A 25,400-nucleotide genomic window follows, 5' to 3' on the forward strand; every position below is an offset into this window, starting at 1 on the left:
AGTGGGGATGGAATTTTATTTATTTGTGTTTGGAAAATTTGAAACTAAACCAAGGAAAACCGAATGGAAGTTTTCCTGAGTATTTGAGGTTTGGAGAGAGAGTAAATATGTGGTAAATTCTCTCTTTCAAGTTCATAAATTTCTGAAAGTCAAGATTACAAAACCATTGATGTAGAACAAAGAAATAATGGGAGCAAAATTTCTGTCACTCAGACAATCCGTTTCCAAAGTATTTGGAAAAGCACATTTAGAGACACACAAACAGCGAGTTTCACCAGGAGAGAGACAACCTGTGGCCAGGTAAAAGTGTAAAAGGAGGGTGTAGGGAGTAGAAGGTGCGAGGAAACAATGTCTAATTTGGACGACTTCAGATGAAAAGAAATATCGGAAACGTCTGCAGCTGAGTAAGATTCAGCAAAAAATCCTCAGAGTTTTGAAAGATTTATATTAATATTCCACATGAAGCATTATAAATGGAACTGAGCAGATTTTGTATATTGTCAAGGAAAGCTATTCCATAATGAATAGGAAGTGACCCGTCTCTTGGAGATCGATTTCCTGCTTTAATCCCATGCCTGAAAGATGGGAAGACGATCGCCATGACGTTGGGTTCATTTGACACCCACTGAAATCTGCCAAAGTAACTGAGCATCAAAACTGGCATCTTGTTTTGTAGTTTAACCTTTTGTTTTTCTCATCTGTATTTTCTTTAAGCTGAAATAAATTCGGAGCAAAATTGAATACAACATTAAACGTTCCAGTCATATAAATCCAATTCCCTTCCGATCATTGGAATGAACAGAGTGAAGGTGCAGCAAAATTAATAAAATGAAACGAACAAAACTGCATTTCCGGGAATTTTACCCAGCTTACGTTCAGCCATATGAGAAAGCCCATCGAGCTAAAACATCACCTTCACTTCTCTCTCCATATATACTTCTTACAACAACAACAGGTTCTTGAGACATGTTTTGATTATAAACTCAACTCATTGTTCCGTGAATCCTACATCGTTTGCAAGGCACAAATGGGATGTAGAACATAACTCTCTCCATTTGCCTAGATGGGTGTAGCTTCAATAACACTTAAGGAACTGGACACCGTCCACGACAATGCAGTCACTTGAGTGTACCCTCTTCAATACCTGCAATATTCATTCCCCACACCGCTAAGGCACAATTGCAGCAGAGTGCACCAACTACAAGATGCACAGGAGTAAGTCATTTGGGCATTTTTGACAGAACCTTCAAAACTCAACAGCTGTACTGACTATAAGGACAACAAAAAATAATAAGGGAGATGCAATGAAACGCCACCATTTTTAAGTTACCCTCCAATGCCCATAGCACCTTGACTTGGAAAGGAATCAGTGATAAACTCATTGGTGAAACGGTCTTGATGGGCAAAGTTGCATCCTTCAGCCTTCCATATTTTATCTTACATTTTTAAAAAATGTTGATTTATGCGGTGACCAGACTTGTGCTCAGTCCTTTATCTGCTCCCTAACCTGGTAGTTGCTAAAGTTCTGCTATCATCCACAGCCTGTGGTCAACAATAGAAAATATCCGAAAACCGTCTCAATGAAATGTTTCCACTCCAGATTAGAGTGGAGTTGGAGAAGCACAGCAGGTCCGGCAGCATCTGAGGAGCAGGAAAAATGGACGTTTCAGGCAAAAGCCCTTCATCAGGAATGATACTGCAGCATATGGGATGGAGAGGTAATTGGGAAGGGTGTGGGGCTGGGGAGAAGGTAGCTAAGAGTGTTGTAAGTGGATACAGGTGGGGGGTGAACATGAAATGTCAGAGAAGAAGGTGGAGTGGATAGGTGGGAAAGAAGATGCACAGGTGTGATAGGTCAGGAGGACGGTGTTGAGCTGGAAGGTGGGAACTGGGGTAAGGTAGCGGGAGGGGAAATGAGGAAACGGGTGAAGTCCAAATTGATGTCTTGGGTTTGAAGAGTCCCGAGGCGGATTATGAGACCTTCTTCCTCCAGGTATCGGGTCCTGAGGCAGTGGCGATGCAGGAGGCCCATGACCTACATGTCCTCGGGAGAGTGGGAGGGGGAGTTGAAATGTTTGGCCATGGGGCACTGGGGTTTATTCTTGCGGTTTTCCTGGAGATATTCAGAGAAGTGCTCTGTGAGAACACATCTATTCTCTCCAATTTAGAGGAGACCGCATCGGGAGGAATGTATGCAAGAAATGACATGTGTGGAAATTTTTCAGAACTTTTGATGGATGTGGAAGCCTCCATTAGAGCCTTTTACAGAGGTAAGGAGGTAGATGTGGGTGCAGGTTTTGCAATTCCTGCAGTGACAGGGGAAGGTGTTAGGAGGGAAGTGTGGGTCATTGAAGGGTGCGGACTTGAATGGCAGTCACAGAGCAAACGGTCTTGGCAGAAAGTGGATAGGGGTGGGGAGGGGAAAATATCCCTGGTGGTGGGATCAGTTTAGAGGTGGCGAAACTGTCGGAGGATGATGTGATTTTTGCGGAGGTTGGAGGCATAGAAGATGAGGACCAAGGGGGTTTTGTCCTTGTTGTGGTTGAAGGTTTGTGGTTCGTGAGTGGAGTTACAGGACATGGATGAGGTGAATTGGAGGGCATTTTCAACCACATAGGAGGGAAGTTGCGCTCTTTAAAGAAGGAGGCCATCTGGTATGTTCTATGGTGGAACTGGACCTTTGGGAGCAGATGCCATTGAGGGGGAGGAATTGGGAATACAGGGCAACATTTGCGCAAGAATTGGGGTGGGAGGAGGTATAATACAGATAGCTGTGGGAATAAGTGGGTTTGCAAAAAGTGTCAGCAACACTGACCTCGTGGGATATATTTCCCTCCCCACCCGATCCACTTTTCACAAAGACTGTTTCCTCCACGACTACCTCATCAAGTCCTCGCCCTCCAATGACCCACTCTCCCCTCGCGGCACCTTCCCCTGCCACCACAGGAATTGCAAAACTTGCATCCACATCTTCCCTCTCACATCCTTCCAAGGATCCAATGAGCCTTCCACATCCATCAAATGTGCATGTGCACTTCCACACGAGTCATTTATTGCATCTGTTGCTCCCGAAGCGGTCTCCTTTACGTTGGGGCCAACAGACACCTTCTCGCAGAGCGCTTTTGAGAACATTTCCAAGAGACCCGCAACAATCAACCCCAATGCCCCATGACCAAAAACATCAACAACTCGCCGCCCCCCCCCCTCGATTGTCCCGAGGAATTGCAGTTCCTGGGTCTCCTCCACTGCCATTCCATCACCACCGGACGCCTCATTTTCCACCGCAGGACCCTTCAACCCCAGGGCATCAACGTGGTCTTCACCAGTTTCCTTATCTCCCCACTCCCACGTTATCCGAGTTCCAATTTTCTAGCTTGGCACCATCCTATTGACCTGTCTCACCCGTATAACTTCCTTCCTCCCTGTCCGCTCCACCCTCTTCTTCGACCTATCACCTTTAACCCCATCTCCATTCACCTCTTGCACTCTCAGTTAAATTCTTCCCACACACAATCCTCCCGTTTATCTCTCCACCCTCGAGGCTGCCAGCTTTATTCCTAATGAAGAGCTTTTGCCCGAAATGTGATTTTTTTTCTGCAACTCGGATGCTGCCTGACCTGCTGTGCTTCTTCAGCACCCCCTAATCTTGATTCTGATTTCCAGCACCTGCAGTACGCACTTCCATCCAACTGATTACCCTGTCCATTGATCTTGAATAGGCCGTTGCTGAAGTTCCAGCATCATTTCCCTGTTCTTATATTCTCATCTGCGGTCAAGAACAGAAAGTATCTCCAACCCCTCGAGACCACTTGATCCCTTGTCTAATCAACTACAAAGATTCGTGAATGTTTAGTCCAATTTCTCTTTTATTACTTTAAACCACTCAGTATTCACACTTTTCTCATTGTGCGTCCTCAAATTCATTATCACCCACTTCACTGGATTGAATTCCTTTCAGCACATTTTCTTGCCAATTGTTTCCAATCTCCCTGCAGTCTATGGCTTTCTTCCTCATGGTTAACGACATAACTAATTGTTACCTGATTTGTAAGCTGCTAAATGATGGCCACGACAAATAAATATAAATCATTGACCTATATGAGAAAACAATGGAACTCATAGAAGCCATGGTTCATAATCTTGTAGAGGACACCAGAATTGGAGACTGTAAAGAAAGTGATCGAAGTTTCCAGAAGGATCTTAATCCAATGCGTCTTTGGGCTGAAAAAAATCACTTGGAGTTCAATCTGGATAAATGGAAGGTTTTGCATTTTGCTACATCAAATAAGAGTAAGGCTGAAACAATTAGTGATCGGGCGTTGCATAGTGTTGTGGAAAACGAAGGCCAGGGATACATTTAAATATTTCTTTTTAGTTTGCTTCACATATAGACAGAATGGTTAAAAAAATTGTCATCCTGCCTGCGTTGCACAGTCCTTTGAGCGTAGGAGTTGGTATGTTATGTTGAATTGAATAGGACATTGTGTGAGCCCTCTTCTGGAATACTGCATCCAGTTCTTGTCGCCCAGTAATAGCAAGGAAATTATTCAGCTGGAGTAGGTTAAGAACAGGCATACCAGCGTATGTCTAGTGGGGAAGGTTTGAGTTATAACGAAAGGCTGGATAGGCAGAGAATAGTTTCACTAGAGCACTGGAGTTTGAAAGGCGACCTGATAGAAATGTAAAAATTATTGAGAGTTCGGCTGGAGTTAACTGTAACTGTCTTTTCTCCAAGGAGGGGGACTTCAAGACGAGAGGGCAAATGTTTTAGGTCAAAAGAGAGAGATTTAAAATAAGACATGAGAGACTTTTTTAACAGAGGATGGTTGATGTGTGCAATTCACTTCCTGAGGCAGTGGTGGATGAAAGTACATTTACAATATTTACAGGATATTTGGATCGATAAATGAATTGGAAAGTTTCCGTGGGATTAGAAAAAAAGCTATTCATTCATACCTAGTACATTATTTATTGTCCAGAGGGCAGTTCAGGATCAACCACGATATTATGGATCTGGAGTCACATACCAGCCAGACCAGATCAGTATGGCTGTTTCCTTCCCTATCAGGCATTAGTGAATCAGATCTACAAAAACTGATTCAACATCATCATTAGACTCATCAACTCTAGGTACTTAATGAAATAAAATTCCAGCATCTGCCATGTCAGGATTTGAACACGTGTCCACAGAATTATATCTGGACATTCATATTAACAGTGCAGTAATAATATTACAAGGGCATTATTAACCCTTAGCAATTACAGGAGCCGTCGGATGCGACTCATTTACTTTGGCATTTTGTGCAGTATGAGCTGGAAGGAGTGAAAGGCCTGTTTTCATGCTGTTTGAGTCTATGACTTTGACGCTATGAAACCGGCAGCTGGTTGGGATTAACAGCAGCATTGACAGTTTAATTGACCTCCGTTTGGTATATGTAATCTTGCTGGTTACGCTGGACTTTTTATTGGCCATTGAGCTCTTCCCACACACGGGTCTGTTGACCAGTCTGTTCACAGTTTGACTGAGTAAATGAGTTTCCACTACAGCAGGTATTTGAATCCCGCATTGCCCTGGTTTCTCTGTGAGATCCGTGTATTTGGATCTACCCAGAGTGAACGATTGGTTCAAATCATGTCCACGCAGACGTAAGTCCCGTTGTCCATGTTGTGAATATGTTTTTATTCTTCCTGATATACCCACAGGGTGTGGATGTCGCAGGTCAGGACAGCATTTGTTGTTCATCCTGATTCGCTGCTGCCTCGCTGCACAAGAGACATGGATTCGATCCCAGTCTCGTGTGACTGTGTGCAGTTTGCACATTCTCTCTTTGGTTGTGTGAGTTTCCTCACACAGTCTGAAGGTGTGAAGGTTACTGGGATCAGCCATGGGAAATGAAGGGGAATGGAATAGGTATGGAGTGTGGGTTGATAGGATGTGCTTCGGAGGGATGGTGTCGAGTGGAATGGGCTGAATGGCCAGCCTACGCACAGTGTCGGCATTCTTGGACTCAGGGTCAGCCATGTTGTTCTGCACCTGGAGTCACAAGTAGACAGGATTGGGTCAAGATAGCAGCATCCCCTGCATAAGGGTCATGCATGAATGGGATTGCAGGAAATTAAAGGCATGTTCTCTGTTCCTGAGGTCAGGCTTCCATTCCAGGTTTTATTCGTCGAACTTCAACATTACCAGTTCCGTGTCTGAGTCCCCAAAGATGACTCGTTTATTATATAACCACAACACCACCTTCTCCATGTTCCAGCATTTACTGGGAACAAGAAGCTGATCCTCAGCTGATGCAAACATAAACAGCTGCTACTGCCAATGTCAAGAACATTGATCCAAATAGGAAAATGAAACTTCGAACATTGCCACCCCAAATTTAAAGGTCCAACACGCTTTAGATACGCCAGTTGGCTGTATCAACAACATATACTGCTTATGGCTATAATAGAATAAATGGGGGCAAGTATTCCCTTCCGCCCCGCTTTTGACCAGGAGCATTCCCAATCTCAGAAATACATGCGCCTCTCTCCCGTCATTCCATCCCAACTTCCAATTGGATCTTCTTGGCTGCTTCACACAGTTTCCCTGATTCCGGGTCTGGGACTGGAATTAAGTGTGATTGCGTGCAGCCGTTGGTACTGCCTTGTGTGGGCAAAGTGATGGAGTAGCCGATGTTCAACTATAATTCTCTTGAAGTATACGTTTCAACAATATCCTGCACTGTCCCATGAGTTTGGAGAGTTTCATTAATGTGACTCCAGACCGATCGGCAATATATGCTGCAGAGCCACACTGCATGCTGGCACAGAATGTAAAAAAAAGGTTCAATTTGACTCTACCTCGACAATTGTCTGCAATTCACATAAGTCCAGGGATGTGATCACACTGGGAAAGGTGCAGGAGAGATTCACTCGGATAGCGTCTAGGCTGAAGAGATTTGGACATGAAGAGAGACAGGACAGACTGGGGTTGTTTGTCACGGTGCAGAGGCATTTGTGAAAAGGCATGGTTCAGATGTACAAAATAATGAGGGGTGTAGATAAGGTAGACTGAAAGTAACGTTTCCCATCGACGGAGAGATCGATCACAGGGCGGCAGAAATTTAATGAGAAAGACAGAAAGGTTTAAGTAGATGGGTGGAAAAGCGTTATAGGCCGGCGGGTGTTGGAATTTGCAACACTGTGTCTGTAAGGGTCAGAGAGGCAGGAACCCTTAGAACCTGAAGAAATATTCAGATGTGAATATGTTCTGCCAATAACTATAAGGCTATGGGCTAAACGATTCGAGTCGTTAAACAGTTGTTTTTTGACAAATGGAGTCACAACGAGCTGAGGGGTCTCCTTTGAAACTGTTGTCCTCGGTAGTATAGTGGTTCGTGTCGCCGCATGTTATGCGGGAGATAGGAAATCAATTCCTCGATGGGGCAGTGCAAATGTTTTAAAACTGTCGCTAATATCTAAAGTGCGGGTTATTAATGCCTGTCCTTCCATTCTCCATGGGACATGTCACAGGAAGGACAGTGCTGTCTGAATCAGTGTGGGGAAGGACTGCAGTTCCTGGAGAGACAGTGTCAGTGAAAGTGCAAACACGTGACTTCTGCAACCTGATGCTTCACTGAACTAAACTCCAATTCTGGTGTTGTTCCAACCCCACAAACCTTGAATCGCAAAGTTACCAAATTTGTAGAAATCTAACACACTTTTCGTTGCACCACAGAGCTGAAGTAGCCACAATTTTACTGCACCCAAAGTTGTGGTTGTCGTGGAGGAAATGTCAACAATCACCAGGAGATTACGGAGAGTTTTTCAAGGAGAAGATCTTTTATTTGCAAACAAAAACCGAGACACTCAGAAAACAAATTCTTGAATCCCCCGAACCTCAGGGTCCATGGCATAGAGTCATAGAGTCATTGAGATATGCAGCATGGAAACAGAACCTGCTGTCCAACTTGTCAATGCCGACCAGATATCCCAACCCAATCTAATCACACCTGCCTGCAACTGGCCCATATTCCTCTAAATCCTTCCTATTCACATTCCTCTTAAACGTTGAAATTGTACCAGCCTCCACAACATCATCTGGCAACTCATTCCATACACGTCCCACCCACTGTGTGAAAAAAGTTGCCCATTAGGTCTCTGTTTTATCTTTCACTTCTCAAACTAAACCTATACCCTCTAGTTCTGGAATTCCCAACCCAGGAAAAAGACTTTGTCTATTTATAATGTCCATGCTCCTCATAATTTTGTAAACCTCTATAAGGTCACCCCTCAGCCTTCGACGCTCCACGGAAAAGAGTCCCAGCCTATTCAGCCTCTTCCTAATAGCTCAAATCCTCCAACTCTGGAAACATTCTTGTAAATCTTTCTGAACCCTTCCAAGTTTCACAACGTCTTTCCGGTAGGAAAGAGACCAGAACAGCACGCAATATTCCAACAGTGGCCGAACCAATGTCCTGTACAGCTGCAACATGACCTCCCAACTCCTGTACACAACACTCTGACCAAAAAATGAAAGCATACGCCTTCTTCACTATCTTATCTACCTGCGACTCCACTTTCAAGGAGCTATGAACCTGCACTCCAAGGTCTCTTTGTTCAGCAACACTTCCTCGGACCTTCCCATTAAGTGTCTAAGTCCTGCTAAGATTTGCTTTCTCAAAGTGAAGCCCCTCGCATGTATCTGAATTAAACTCCATCACTTCTTCCCTTTTCTTGAATCATGTTTTTTTTAGCTTATCAAAATGGCCAACTGTGTTAGTCAGAATTACCTCTTTTCAACTATACAATAAACCAATCGTGTTAGTTCCCATTATCGTTCTACTTCTCCCGCTATGCTTTTTCATAATTCTACTTAATATTATTCTACTGTGACCATAAGGTATTCTACTGCCACCTGTGCTGCAATGATCTTCCATCCCAGACTAACCTGTCATGATTTGATATTTAGCTACCCTATCTACCACAATGTTCTCCTGTCCCAAGCTGACTCGACAAACTACTGATTAGATATTTAATGTCGTGTCCTGCTACAAGCGTCTCAAGCAGGCTGACTCTACTATCAATTTATTATTTAAAGTCATGTCCTAAGTATTTATTGTCACGACTTGTCCCAGCCTGCCATGATGATATTTAGTCGGCGAGTCGGACGTTATTAATTGTTATTATTTCAGCCTGCCATAGTAACCTTTCAGCCCAGTCTGACTCTGCTAATTGGTGTAGCAGCATTCCACTATTCTTATCCCATCCTGCCACACTGGCCCCATCCTGCCCCAGTGACCTTTTGACGCGTGTAGCGTTCCGCAGACCCCTTGTAACAGATCATCAGTAGTTTCCATGTCTTTACCCTTTCCATGTTTTCATGCTCTGTATTTTCTGTACAGTGTTTGGATTTTTCATCAGACTTCTATTTATCTTCACCCCACTTTCTCGTACCTGGTCCTTATCCATGTGTGCTCTAACTTCTCAAGTATTCGGCTAAATACCCCTGACGCATAGCTTTACCACACGTTCAAACAGTGAATTCCAAATACACAACACTCTCAGAGTGAAAACGTTCTTCCTATCTCTCCTCTGAACATCCTCTTACTGGGGTTTGACGGAGATCCCTGGTTGTTAACGCTTCTCATAAGAAGATTATTCCTATCACACATATCTATCCCTTTAATGTGCAGCTTAATCACTTCTTCACTCAGCCGTCCCTGCTCTCAGAGAAGGCGCCTGAGCTGAGCTCGTCTGTATTCGCCATGGCGATAGTGTCGTGCTGGAAAAGTATAGTAAGTCAGGCAGTATCCGAGGAGCGGGAGAATCGACGTTTTCTGGCATAAGTCTTTCATCAGAAATGAGTCTTGTGGGTGGGGGCTGGGAGGTAAATGGGAGGGGGTTGGGGTTGGGTGTAAGATGGCTGGAAAAGCGAATGGTGAATGGAGGCGGGGAGAAGGTGATCAGTCAGAGGGCGGGGAGATGAATGGGTCCGGAGGGTGGTTCTGAGTTTGAATGCTTCAGACTGTGCTAATGTCGGGGGAGGGGAAATGAGGAACCCGCTGAAATTTACATTTATCCCGTGTGGTTGCAGGGTCCCACGGCAGAACATGAAGCGTTCATCTTCGAGGCGTCAGGCGGTAACGGTTTGATGGTGGTTTATGCCCGAAACGTCGATTGTCCTGCTCTGCAATTCTCATGACAGGAGAGATGTGAAAACCAAGGACTGAAAAAAAAGGAGAAAAACGTATAGATTTAGAATTTATGGAAGTCGACACAGTGCAGACAGAAACCATTTGGCCAGTTGAATCTGCACTGTGCCGTGGAAGAGATCCACACTCCCCCACTCTATCTTTCTAAACCCGCATTTGTGATCCCGCTACAAAAATAGAAATTACTCCAAAAGCATAGCAAGTGAGGCAGCATCAGTGGAGGGAAATTAGAGTTATCATTGAGAATTCAAAACATTTCCGAGGAAGGGTCTGTTGTCCCGAAATGGTCATTCTGTGTTCCCCGAGCTGCAATTCTGACTTTTGTCTCTTATTTACAGCACTTACAGTCCATTCAGATTTTGTTTGCCATGTACCAGAATTGCACACCTTTGCACTGTGGGAAGGAATTGGAGCAGCCAGAGGAAACTCACACGGGAGAGAGAGAGCAGGAGTGTGCAAATTCCACACAGTAAGTCACACAAGACTTGAATGAAGCCGGGTTTCTGACGCTGAATGGTACAGTTTCACTCACTGAGCCCTCCCAATATACCAGCGCACGTCCTGGAAGCGAATTGAACCCGACCTCACGCAGTGACAGGCGGTGGTACTACCCAGGAATTCTGTGCAAAAAGAAGCCTATTTGTTAATACTGGAAATTAACATTCGCTTAACTATCCGAACTCTTTTTTAAAATTACTTGGCCTATAGCCTTGTATGTGTTGGCATCACAATTTCACATCTGAAAACTTCTGAAAGTTATGAGCATTTCTGCCTCTGCAAACTTTGCATGCACTGAGTTCCAGATTTTATTCAACGGCTGTTTCAAAACATTTGGCTGCACATTCACTCAAATCTTTCCTCTTCCATTTTTATATCTATGCCACCCTACCCCTCCCCCGTGATCGATCTCACCATCATAGAGAAACGTTTATTGCAATCGACGCCGTCCATATCTTTATTATTTTGTACATCTCAATCATGTTTCCTCTCAATTTCTTCTGCTCTAAGAAAAACGCCTCGAGTTCATACAATTTCTCTTCATAACTGAAACTCTTCTACCAGACAATATTCTGGTAAATATCATTTCCAGTGCTATCATATCCGTGCTATCATGCGAATTGCAGAACTGCACACAATAGACAAGATAGAGCTAAATGAGCAAGTGAAATAAATGACGTAGAAGTCCACAGAAAGAGGTAGTTTCGAATAAAGTTTCTTTTCCTCAGTGCTGCCCTATGTCCTTTTCCAGAGCCTGATGTTCCAATAATCTCTGGTCTATGTGGTAAAAGCTGCTACATGAGAATTGATGTCACAACCATTGTATCGAAATCGATTGACTGATTTGAACACGGACACGTGTTTCTTCTATGACGGCACAGAGGCGCAAGAAATGCTAAAGCTGGGAGTGCTCCTGGTCAAAGGCGGGGAGGAGGATCATATTTGTCTCTGTTTATTAGATTATTAAAATACAACAGCAGCATGAACCGCACTGCAGAGTAGCTCAGCTGAAGCGTGCTGGAGCCTTGAGCAAGAGGTCAATTAATTGAAAGCATTCTCTGAAATTTTCCTGAACAATGCGCTGTTTTGTTACTTTGACAGTAATACCTGTTTTTGATCACATCGTCTCCACATCAGCCGCTTGCTCCCAGTAAACACTCCAATCCAGCGTACATCACTTACATTCCGACACAGCCGCATATTATGTTCTCATTCCCTCTGTGATAATTAGAATTGACAATGTCATTCTCTGAGATGCAGCAATGTAACATGAAGTTGGCAGAGTATTAACAAAGAAGAACAAAGAACACAGAGAAAATTCACAGCCCAGGAACAGACACTTGGGGAGTTGGGGAGTTGAAACAATAGCAGTGAGGATTCTGAGTGGTGTACAGGAAAAAAGAGATCTTGGAGTAAACATTCAGAGATCCCTGAAGATTGTTTGACAGGGAGATCAGATGTTTGTGAGGCTTTTTGGATATTTTCTATTAGTGACCACAGGCTCAGGATGATATTCGATCTTTATCAACCGCCAGTTTAGGGAACAACTTAAGGAATGAGCACAAGTCTGGTCCATGCAATAATCAACATTTTAAAAAATTGTAAAATAAAAGGTGGATGGCTAAAGTATAAGTCTTTGCCCATCAAGACCGCTTCATCACTCAATGAATTTACCACTGATTCCTCTCCAAGTCATGCTGGTATGTGACTTGGAGGGTAATTTGTAAATGGTGACCTTTCAGTGCATCTTCAAACTTGTCGTTATAGTCAGTACAGTTTTTGAGCTTTGACGGTTGTGTCAACAAAACCTGGATGACTTACTTCAGGGAATCTTCTTGGAGGTGCTCTCTGCTGAAATTGCGCCTTAGCAGTTCAGGGAATAAATATTCCGGTGTTGAACAATGTACACTTATGTGACTGTATTGTCGTGGAGTGTGTCCAGTTCCTTCAATGGTATTGAAGCGACACCGACCTAGGCAAATGGAGAGGGTTCTGTTACACATCTAATTTGTGCGTTGCAGACGATGTAGCCTTCACGGTGAGAAGAGTTGAATTAATAATCAAACAAAGTCGACCGACGGACATTATTTTGGATTCAACTTCTTTATATGGGCGATCAGGTTCCATGTCTCCTAAATACTAGCTCCCTGGACGATTACACGGAGGAATTCAGCGACAATGAAGCCTTTAAAGGCCAATCGAATTGATAAGATTCACATTGGTCAGAGTAATCATTGCTGTATTTGGTCCTTCTATACATCAATCTGATTCCAATCACTTTCTGACTTCAAGTTCCAATTCCGTCTGCGCCTGAAATTTCAACCCGTTTCCTCGCCGAAATTTCTTCAGCTTTTTTAATAAATGTAAGGACGCTGCAGGGGACAGCAGATATTTACAAGTATGTTGCCAACTCTGTATCAAATGGAGCTCGTGAACTGATTGGTTAGGCTGGGCTTTTTTCTCCTCGAAACAAAGGAGGTGGAGGGGAGAATTATAAACGTTCAATATTCGTGGAATCTTGACTGGGGAGAAACGGGCATGTGGTTTTCCCCATGCTGTGAGGAGAGCACCAGAGGACATAATCTCAGAATTAGATATTGCCCATTTAATTCAGAAATGAGGAGTAATTTCACAGGGACCAAAAAATATGTGGCATTTTTCAGCAATCGCTGTTGAGACTGTGTTGGTGGGCATTTTCAAACTGTGCCAGATAGTTCATCAGAAAGATGATAAAACTTTGTCGAGGTAAGTGAGCAGAAAGTAATTAAAGATTATCAGATCAACCATGATTTCTCTGAATGGTGGGGCAGACTCCATGGGCTGAATGGCAAACTTCCACTTGCTGAACATTTGCTCTAACGCCTTATTTTATTCTTAAATTCAGAATTGTGAGGGAATGGGATGAAGTGATAGAAAAGGTTTAATAAACAGATCAGACAGATCAGGAACAACGCTCATAAACTCAGGAGGAAGAAATGTGCTATGACCTGGGGGCAACAAATGACACTGGGCCCAGCACACGTGGTTGTGTACTGAAGCTGTGATTGTTGAAGAAAGTTGGTAGACCTTATACAGTTGGCAAGTCAGTGATCACGCTGGATGATGGATCATTGTATGATTCACACACAGCAGAAATTTGTGAAAGAATGAAAAGTTCATCTCATTGGAGAGGTTTCCTGCGGTTCCAATGCCGAGTGACTGTTTGAATAACTGATCAGATCATTGTGTGAAATGTTAGTTTAAAATACTCATGAACGACCCCACTGGATAAACTTGCGCTCCGTTCTCTTGTTATTTGTTTCTCTTTCTTTCGACGAAAATTCATAGAAAGACAAGATGGAATGTGGAGCAGAAAGAAAAATGCGATCAATTTCATTACACCAATTTAATCGAAAATTGAATGGAATGACTGCTCTCACTCATCATTTCGACTTTAATGTGGTGTCGATTATTCGTGAATCACCTATGCAGTGAACAGCAAGAACAAGATCCTCGAACCAGTGTATACCAGAGGTGCAAAGAAAAACTGCTAGACCGGTTTGTGAAGTTGGCAACCAGAGTGTGACTCTAACCCGTGAATGTGGAGCACAGTGGTATAACAACCCACCACCATAAATCGCTCAGTCTCCTCAGTTCGATTTGTAGAGGTGTGACTTGTAACCTCATCAGGTTACATGTGGTGAAAGTCATGGAAATTTCCAGAGTGGAATCGAATCCACACCATGGTGTTTCCGCTTTCACCAGAATTGTAATAACAACAAATATCAATAAATACCCATGTTCGCAGAATGAATAGCTGTTATTGATACATTCTGAGTCAGAACTGTGTCAGAGTGAAACATAGAACAAGAATTTTCCGTCATCTTCTCACCTACGTTTGACTCGTAATTTCTTCAGTCACTTTCTCTCTCACGTGAAGAAGAAGCCATGGAGGGGGAAATAAAGGAGATGTTGTGGCTCAATGACCTTTCTCATATTGCTCAACCTGAATTGGATTGAATTCCAAGAAACACTGTTTTGTTCATTTCATTTTATTTTTGCTGCAACCTCACAGTGTTCATTGTAATAATCGGAAGTGAATTAGACTTATCTCATTGGAATGATAAATGATGTATTCAAATTTGCTCCGACTTTATTTCAGCTTAAGGAAAATACTGCTTAGAGAAACAAAGGGTTAATTTGCAAAAGAAAACCCAGCAGTTTTATTGCTCGTTGCTTTGGCAGATTTCACCGAGTATTAAATAGACCAAACATCATGGTGTTTGATCTCACATACTTAACGCATTTGATTAAAGCTGGGGGTATGTCTCCAAGCAACTGAGCACTTCCTTTTCATTATGTAATATTTTCCCTTCACAATAAGAAAATCCATTCAGTTCCATTTACAATGGTTTAGGTGGAATATTCTGCCAAATCCTTCAAAATACAGGGTTTTTGGAACCGAATCTTATTCAACTGCACGCGTTCACGAAATGTCTTTATATTTAAAGTCAACCAACTTAGGCATTTTTTCCCTGCAACTTCTGACCAACTACATCCCACCCCAACACCTTTATCTAGCCACACCCTGTCTCTCTCCTTGTGAAATTTATTCCTTGTGCGTCACCAAATGTGCCTTTCCAAATATTTTGAAAAACAGATTATCAGAGTGGGAGCGATTCTGCTCTCATCATTTCTTTGTCCTTCAAAGGTTTTATCAAAGGCTTTGAATGCCTGACGTCGAGATGTTTACTTAATTGAAAGAGGGGATTTTCCACCGATCTACTCTGTCCAAATATTTCATAAGCCCCATTAAGTCTTCCTTAGTACAGGGATAACTGTTGTAAATTTTCCAAGGCAACAAGTGAATAAAATGTTATCCTCAGTACACCCCGTCAGCATCGTCTCTCATGGTGTTACACCCCATTATTTACCGTCATTACCCACTCCGATAGAATCACAGAATCCTACAGAGCAGAAAGGGCATTTAAGTCAATCGAACCGGTGTCGACACCCTGAAGAGCATCTCACCCAGACCTAGTTCTCCTTCCTATTCCCGTGTATTTCACCTGAAGAAGGGGCAGCCGTCTCCCTTACGATTTCAAATAAATCTGTTGGACTATAACCTGGCGTTCTGTGCATTTTGACCTTGCCCCCGCGTAACCCATGGTTAATTCACTCTTAACATGCTTTATTAAATCCCTGGACACGAGAAGGAAATTTAATTTTGCCAATCAACCTAACCCTCCGAGCGAACAGCAGTGCGAATTACTGACACAATGTTCCATCACCGTGAGCAAATGGTGGATCATTTTTATTAGCTTTATACCCTGGTAACTCAGCCTCATCAATGCAAATCAACCCAACTTCAATGTATCGAAACATTACCCTCTACTCTACAATTTCATTCGTGCTGCGGGAAGTGTTTCTGCACTTATATTTGAATGCTTTTATCCTGTTTATTCCTCACCTTCGTGCTTCCGGTAAACATTTCAATCCGGAACAAGTCTGTCAAATGTTTTTCATTCCATCACAGTCGCAAGATGCAGCTTGCAAAAGTCACATGTTTGCACGTTCACTGACACTCTGCCTCCCTGAGAGCTGTGGCCCTTCCCCACCATGAATCAGGCAGCAGTGTCCTACCTGTGACATGCCACATCGAGAATAGAAGGACAGGTATCGATACCCGCACTTGGAAATGGAGTGACAGTTTTAAAATATTTCCACTGTCCCCAGCGGAGAACTGAGCCCTCTGGCAGGCGGGAACACAAACCATTATACTACCAAGGACAAGAGTGTCAAAGAAGGCCCTTCAGCTAATTGTGGCCACACTAGTCAAAAACAACTGCTTAATGAACCGAATCACATTTCAATATATTTATCCCACAGCCTTATCTGTTTTGGCATCACACATTCACATCTGAATATTTATTCAGGTCATTAGGGTTTCTGCCTTACTGAACAATACAGACAACGTATTCCAAATTCCAAACCCCCCTCCACTCCCCTCCCCCCGCGCTGGCTGATAAAGCTTTTCCGCACATCTTCTCAAACTACTCAGCCTTTTTCCTTAAATCTCTGGCCCCTGCTGATCGATGCCTCCATCAATGGGAAACTCGTTCAGTCAACCCTGTCTATACCCTAACTCGATCATGTCTTGTCTACATCTCCTTTGCACTGCGACAAACACTCCACTCTGTCCTGTCTTTCTTCCTAACTGAAACTCCTCAGCCCAAACAATATCCCAGTAAATATCTCCTGCAATTTTCTCAGTGTTATCACATCCATGCTATAATGTGACTTGCAAAACTGCACAACAACACTCTTGTGTGAGCCTAATGAGCAGCTGTTTTAAAATTTCTGAATTAGTATGAGGGCGATTCTGGCTAAGCAGAATTTATTACCCATTCCTAATTTCCCAGAAGGCAGTTGAGACTCAACCATATTGCTGTGAGTCTGAAGTCACATGCAGCCCAGACCAAGTAAGGATAGCAAATTCCATCCCGGAATGACATCAGTGAAACAGATTTTTTTTCAACAATTGTCAATGGATATATAGTAGTCATTAGATTCTTCATTGCAGATATCTATTGAATCCAAATTTGACGATTATGGTACGGTGGGATTCAAGCTCGAGTACCCAGACTATTACCTCAGTCTCTGGATTATCAGTCCTATGAAATTATCACCAGACCAACACAGAAAGCCACAAAGCTGATCTTTTCCAATAAAGTGTCTTTTCACCTAAACTGCCCTGGGTCTTTTCCATGAGCCTGACGCTCCAATTGTCTCTGGTCAGTAACAGCTGCTACATGGGGATTGATTTCACAACCCCGGTATCCAAATGGATCGATTTGTTTGAGGGCCCCGATGGTGGGATTGGGGCACGTTCACCCAACAACAGTGACCGCAGCAGCAGCACAGACAGAACAGTATGAATGTGAAAGAGAGTGATGGATTGGGCATTGCCTCAGAGAAATGGGGGGAGGGACGGAAAGGAGGTTTAATGATCGTGGGAAGGAGAGAAATCTCCGACAACGGGTGTGTTTGAATCCTGATATATGAAACGCAGAGATGTGAGCGAGCGGTATTTGAAGGTAAAACAATTAATTTCTTCGCATTTATCACAAAAAAAGACAACGGAGGGAACACTTAGTGCCATGATTTGGTTTCAAATCGAGGTTGCTGTGGTCCCAATGCAAAATACCGACAACCACGATCACAGTAACAACAGAACAGGATGCCTGCAATCAGCAATAAGTATACTAGCAGAGGAAATGTTCGGAAGAACAGCAAGTGTACAATATCAGTACTCAGCTAACAGTGACAGATATGTGGGAGCTGAGAATGAGCTGAATCTTTCAGTTCGATGTCTTCAGAGGCTGTGGAGATCCCTTGAATGAGAATGTTGAAAATTCAGATTGATAGCTTTTGACAAAACTTCAAAGACTCAGGGGACAGTACAGGATATTGTTGAAACGTATGCTTCAATAGCATTTTAGGTAACATCGGCGACTTCACCAGCTTCCTAAAGTTGTAATCAGTGTTGCAGATAATCACACACAATCCCAGTTCCCAGCCTCGGAATCAGAGAAACTGCGGCACAGCAGCCCAGATCCAAACGGAATTGGGATGGGAATGAGTCGCGGAGTTACTCTCTGGCTCCAGTGATGCAACAGTTGAGAGTGCAGTCCTTTTATGATGGTATGGAGACGCAAGAAATTCCTAGATTGAGTGTGCTACTGATCAAGGAAATGGTTGTCCCCGTTTATACTCTCATGGCGATCTACAGTGCATCTTGCTAAGACAGCTGAGTGGCACAACTGGAACGTGAAATTTGCAGTGGTGGGTTTAAAATATGATTTTGCTGTTTGGATCTGTGTTTCTGACACTGGCGGTGGCAGCTACATTTGCTTGCATCAGCTCAGTGTCAGTTTCTTCCACACAGTCAAGACTTCAACCTGGAGAAGGTGGTGTTGGGGTGATATTTTAAACTGGTCATCCTTGGAGACTGGGACACGGAAACGGTGATGTTTAAGTTCGACAAATAAAACCTGGAATGCAAGCCTGACCTCAGGAACAGAGATAATAAATTTAATTTCCTGCAATCCCATTCATTCATGTCCCTTATGTAGGGGATTCTACCATGTTCACCCAGTTCTGCCTACGAGGGACTCCAGGAGCAGAAAAACATGAGCTTACCCTTAATTCAGGAATCCCCGTCATGTGTGGAAGCAGGCAAGTCGGCCCTTCCAGTCCACACGGTCCATCCGAAGCGCATCCCACCAGACCCCACGATATTCCCTATCCCATAAGCCTGTATATCCCATTGTTTATCCCTGTAACTGGCATATTTTTGGTCAGAGGGAGAAATAAAAACGCAAACACACAGAGAATGTGCAGTCTGCGCACAGACAGATACCCGAGGCTGGGATCACACCCGGGTGTGTGGTGTAGCCAGACAGATATGAACAAGGGGCAAAGAATAAATGTTGTCCTGACCACTGATACTCACACCCTGTGGGTGAATGAGGAAGAATGAAAACACATTCACAACTTGGAAAACGGAATTTATATCTGTGTGGACACGATTTGAAAGGATCGTTCACGCTGGGTTGTAAAAAGGACACTGATACGACAGAGAAAGCAGGGCAATGTGGGAACTGCAGGAAGAGATTCAATTACGCACAGAAGTTGAAATTTATTTAATCAGTAACACTGGGGAGAGACCGTTCACCAGTCCCGTGTGTGGGAAGGGATCACTGAGCAAAACAACCTCCGGAGACTCCAGCAGGATTACATATCCCATCAGGTGTTCGATTATGCTGTCAGTGCGGTTATTAATCCCAACCAGCTATTTGTTCCGTAGCGTCAATCATAGAGTCATACAGCATGAAAACAGCCCTGTCAGTCCAACCAATCCATGCTGAACGTGCTGCCAAACTAATCTTGCCCCATCTGTCTCCTGTTGAACCAGCTGAGTGGTTATAATGCCCTTGTAGTTTTATTATTGTGTTGCTCATCCAAAAACCCAGGTAATATTTTGGGGACAAAAGGTTTAGGTCCTGGCATGACAGATGGTGGAGTTTGAATTCAATAAGCACCTGCAATTGAAGTGTCTCGTGGTGACCTGAATCAGTTGTGTGGAAAATCCCATCCGATTTCGGGAAGCAAACTGTCATATTCAGCTGCTCTGTCCCACATGAGACTCCAGATGGATAATATCGTGATTGCCTCTTTACTGTCCTCTGGGAAATAACTGATGTGCTAGGCATGAATAAATTTCTTTTAAAAATCCCACTTTCCCATTCATTTTTGGATCCAATTGTCCTTTAAATGTTGCAAATGTACCCTCATCCATCACTTCCTCAGCAAGTTAATTGCGCACGTAAAACACCTACTCTCGAAAAATGCCTCACATGTCTTTTTTTAAAAAAATCTCTCTCCATCTTGAACATATGCCCTCTCGTCTTGAAATTACCCTGCTGGGAAAAGGCAGCTATGGTGAACTCTAAGTTACCTCTCATAAACTTCCATCAGGTCGCCGCTCAAACCCCTAACCTAGAGTAAAAACAGTCGCAACGAGGGGACCGTGAGAACTGCAGATGAGAGATCAGAATCGAGTTTGTTGTGCTGGGAAAGCACAGCAGGTCAGGTAATATTTGAGGAGCTTGAGAATCGATAATTCGGGCAAGAGCCTGATGAGCGACACTTGTGCGAAAATTTGATTCTCCTGCTCCTCGGATGCTGCCTAACTCGTTGTGGTTTTCCAGCCCCCAAATCTCGAATCTGAAAATAGTCTCAGCCTATCCAGCTTTTCATTAGAACTCAAACATTCCGTACACGGCAATATGCGTGTATACCTTTTCTGAACCTGCTCCAGCTCAATAATATCATTCCTACAACTGGGCTACCAGAACTGGACATAATATTCCAGAAGTGGCCTCACCAATGTCCTGAAAAGTTTAAACTTAACGTCCCAACTCGGGTATCCAAAAGACTAAGTAATGAAGGGAAGTAAGTTAAATGCCTTTGAACCATCCTGTCTGTAGGTGATGCAAACTACAAGGAATTATGTACCTGAATCCCTAGCTTCCGTGTTCTCCAACGCGACGTAAAGCCCTGCTCCTTTTGCTGTATCAAAATGGAATACCTTCCACTTATCCAGATTGAACTCCATGTTACATTTTTTCAGTCCAACGACTCATTGGATTAAGATCCTTTTTAATCTTAGGTAATCTTCTTCATTGTCTACAATACTGATGTCGCCTGCAAACTTACGAAGCACGCCTGCTGTGAGATCCAAGGCTTTCTCATATACATCACTGATTCATATTTACTTGTAGTGGCCGTGATTTAGCAGTATGCAGATCATACAACAGTTAATCATGCAATTAACCATGAGAAAGAAAGCCGCAGACTGCAGGGAGATATCAAACAATTGGAAATAAAAAATGGTGAAAGCAAATCATTCCAGGGAAGTGGGTGATAGTGAAGTAAAATCAAACTTCAAACCAGCCGCCCTCGCTCCAGTTGTGGCACTCAGTTATCTCAGCAAATGCACTGTCGATTGCTATTTTATAATAACGGGAACAAATTTTCCCTTCTGCCCCGCCTTTGACCAGGAGCACTTCCAACCTCGGAATTGCTTGCTCCTCTAAACCGTCATAGAAATGACGTGCATTCACCGGTCATATCACTTGAGCCATTGAGTATCTCATTCCCATCCCGATTTCAAGTTGGACCTTCTCAACTGCGCCACTCAATTCCTCTGATTCTGGGGCTGGGAATTGCGACTCTGTGGCAGCAGGGGTTACTGACTTCTGTGGGGAGCTGGTGAAAGAGCCGATGTTAAACTGCATTGCTATTGCAGCATACATTTCAACAAAAGCTACACTGTTTCCGGAGTCTTTGATTTTTTAGAGAAATCTATTTGTCTCAGCCTTCAGCATATTAATGATGGAATCACCCCAGCCACTGAGTGCACTGAAGTTAAAGGGCCAGCCCATTTTGAGTTCCCACATATCTGACACTGTTCGCTAAGCACTGATATTGTGCATTTGGTGTTCTGCATAACATTTCTTATGATACTGTACTTATTGCTGCCGCATGGTATGCTCATCTGTGGGGTGCTGTGATCCTATAGTGGTTAGTGCTCTGCGTTGTGGCCACAGCAACCTCGATTCGAATCCGAGTTACGGCAGCAATCGCTCTATTTGTCCCAGTCTTTTGTGAAACACAAAGGAATCAGTTATTTTAACATAGTAATTTTCTCCAAAGTGATGACTTTTTCCTTCAAGTTCTGCTCGCTCACATTTCTGAGTTTCAGAATTCAACTCCACCCGTTCTCAGAGATTTCTTCCCTCCTCTGAACTAACCGAACTTTCCATCCCATACCCCCATTTCCTTATTTTGGGGATGCCGGTGTTGGACTATGGAGTACAAAGTTAAAAATCACCCAACACCAGGTTATGATCTTATATGTTTAATTGAACCACAAGCTTTCGGAGCACTGCTCTTTCATCATGTGTTTGTGGAGTCATTTCCTATTTCACTAAGGCATTGCAGAATCTAACACTGACTCTCACGTTGATGCCTATCAGTCTGTGTGGCTGGGGCCACTGTTGCTGGGTGAACGTGCCCCAACCCCACCATCGGGACCTGCAGACCATTTGATCCATTTGGTTACACTGTTGTGAGATCAATACTCATGTAACAGCTTTTACCGACATGGACCAGAGATTATTGTGGGGTGATGGGGTGATGTGATGTGGTGTGGTGTGGTGTGGTGTGGTGTGGTGTGGTGTGGTGTGGTGTGATGTGGTGGGGGGGGGGCAGCCAAGCTCAGGAAAATGGCACAGGACAGTATTGGGGAAAAGCGACTTAATTGGATATGATCAGTTTCACTGCTTTTCTGCAATGGCCGAGCGCTATTACCACTGAACACTGAACTGTTAATTGAGACACCAGGGACCTGGGTTTGACTCCGACCATGCTAGGTGGCAGAATTTGCATTCAATAAATATCTGGAAATACGAATCTAATAACTCCTGTCAATCCATAGCCAATTGTTGAAAAAAACAAAACCATCTGACGTCATTTAAGGAATGAAACTGCCATTCTTACATGTTCGGGCCTCCATGTGACTCCAGACTCACTACAATATGATTGAATCTCAACTACCGCTGTGCAATTAGGGACAGCAATAAATACTGTCGAGCCAGCGACGCCCTCATACTGTAATAGAATCGTGATAAAAAGTTCATTCGGCTCCAGCTAGATTACTGTGTGCAGTCCTGCCACTCACAGAAGAGCATGGATGTTATCGCACTGGGAATATTGCAGGAGTGATTTACTGGGATATTATCTGGGCTGAAGAGTTGCAGTTGTGAGGAGAGATTGGACAAACTGGGGTTGTTTCTCGCCGAGCCGTGAAGATTGGAGAAGACATGACTGAGATGTACAAAATAATGAGGGATAGGGTTAGGATAGACTGAAAGAAGCGTTTGTTATTGTTGGAGGGATCGAACACTGAGGCCAAGAGATTTCGGGAAAAGGCAGAAAAGTTTGAGTAGATTTGTGGAAAGGGTCAGAGAGGCTGGAATCGTTCTAACCTGAAAAAAAAGATGTGAATTTGTGATTGCAACACATACAAGACTATGTGCTAAATCATGGAAAACTTGACTCAGGTCGTTAAGCAGTTGTGTAGGACAATTTCGGCCACAACAGGCTGAAGGGTCTCCTTCGATGTTGTTGTCCTCCACAGTATCGTGGTTCGTGTCCTGGCCTGTAACAGGGCTCAATTCTCCGCTGGGGGCATCGTAAATGTTTTAAACCTGTCATTCTGCTCCCCAGTGACGGTTGTTCATGCTTGGCCTTCCATTCTCGATGGGACATGTCACAGGAAGGACAGTGCTGTCTGAATCAGCGGGGGAAGGACTGCAGCTCCTGTGGGGAGAGAGTATCAGTGAAAGTGCAAACACGTAACTTCAGCCAACTGCACTGCCCCCTCGCCCAACCCCGTCAAACACCGCCCACATTCCCAACACCAACCAACACCGCCCCCTCCCCAACCCCGTCCAACACAACCCCCTCCCCCAACCCTGTCCAACACCGCCCCCTCCACCAACCCCATCAAACACCGCCCCATCCACAACACCGTCCAACATCGCCCACTCCCACACCCCGTCCAACACCGACCCCTCCCCCAACCCCGCCCAACAGCACCCCCTCCACCAACACCATCCAACACCGCCCACTCCCCCAGCCCCGTTCACAACCGCCCACTCCCCAACACCATCCAACTCTGCCCCTCCACCAACACCGCCCACTCCCCAAGCCCCGTTCACAACCGCCGCCTCCCCAACACCGTCGAACTCCGCCCACTCTCACAGCCCAGTTCAAAATCGCCCCCTCCTCAAGACTGTACAACACTGCCCTCTCCACCAACAGCATTCAACACTCCCCATTCCCCCAGCTCCGTTCAAAACCACCCCCTCCCCAACACGGTCCAACACCATCCCCACCCCAAACCTGTCAAACACTGCTCCCTCACCCCCACCCTGTTCAACAGCACCCCCACCCGAACACCGTCCAACACCACCCACTCCACAACCCCATACCACACCACTCCTTCCTCCAAACCCGTACCACACCTCCCCCTCCCCAAACCCATCCAACACTGCCGCGTCCCTAACAACGTCTGACACCGCCCCCTCCCCAACCATGTATCACAACACGCCCTCCCCAACCCAGTTCCACACCACCCCGTCCTCCAACACTGCCCAACACCGTCGCCTCAAAAACCCTGTCCGACACCTCCCCCCAATCCCGTCCGACACCGCCCCCTCCCACAATGCCACCCCACACCACCCCCTCCCCAAACCATGTCCAAGACCAACCCCTCCACTAACACCGTCCAACATCGACGCTTCACCAACACAGTCCAACACCAACCCCTCCCCAAACCCGTCCAAAACCATCCCCTCCCCAAACCCGTCCAACACCGCACCCTCCCACAGCCCCGTCCATCACTGCCCCCTCCCCAACCCCGTCCAACATTGTCCCCTCCCGTGAAGCCCTTCAAATACCACCCCCTCCCAAACCTGTCCATCACTGCCCCGTCCCCAACCCCGTCCAACACCGCCGCATCCCCCAACCCCATCCAACACCGTCCCCTACCCAACCCATCCAAAACCACCCCCGCCCCCAACCCTCTCCAACACTGCCCCCTCCCAAACCGCGTCTAACACTGCCCCCTCCCCCCAACCGGGTTCAACACTGTTCCCTCCCCCCAACCCCATCAAACACCACCCCCATTCCCAAAACCGTCCAACACCGCACCCTCCTCAACCCCGGCCAACACTGCCCCCTCCCCCAACACCAACCAACACCGCCCACTCCCCCAACCCCAACCAACACCGCCACCTCCCCCCACCCCGTCCAAAACCGCCCCTCCAAAACCCTGTCTAACACTGACCCCTCCCCTAACCCTGTCCAACATTGCTCCCTCCTCCAACACGTCTAACACCGCCCCCTCCACCAACACCATACAACACCGCACACTTCCCCACCTCCGTTCACAACCGCCCCCTCCCCATCTAAGTCCATCTCCGCCCCCATCCCAACACCGACCAACACCACCACCTCCCCAACCCTGTCCAAAACCGCCCCCTCCAAAACCGTGTCTAACACTGACCACTCCCCAACCCCGTCCAACACTGCCCC

This window comes from Chiloscyllium punctatum, chromosome 4 (assembly GCF_047496795.1).
Source record: "Chiloscyllium punctatum isolate Juve2018m chromosome 4, sChiPun1.3, whole genome shotgun sequence".
NCBI lineage: Eukaryota > Metazoa > Chordata > Chondrichthyes > Orectolobiformes > Hemiscylliidae > Chiloscyllium > Chiloscyllium punctatum.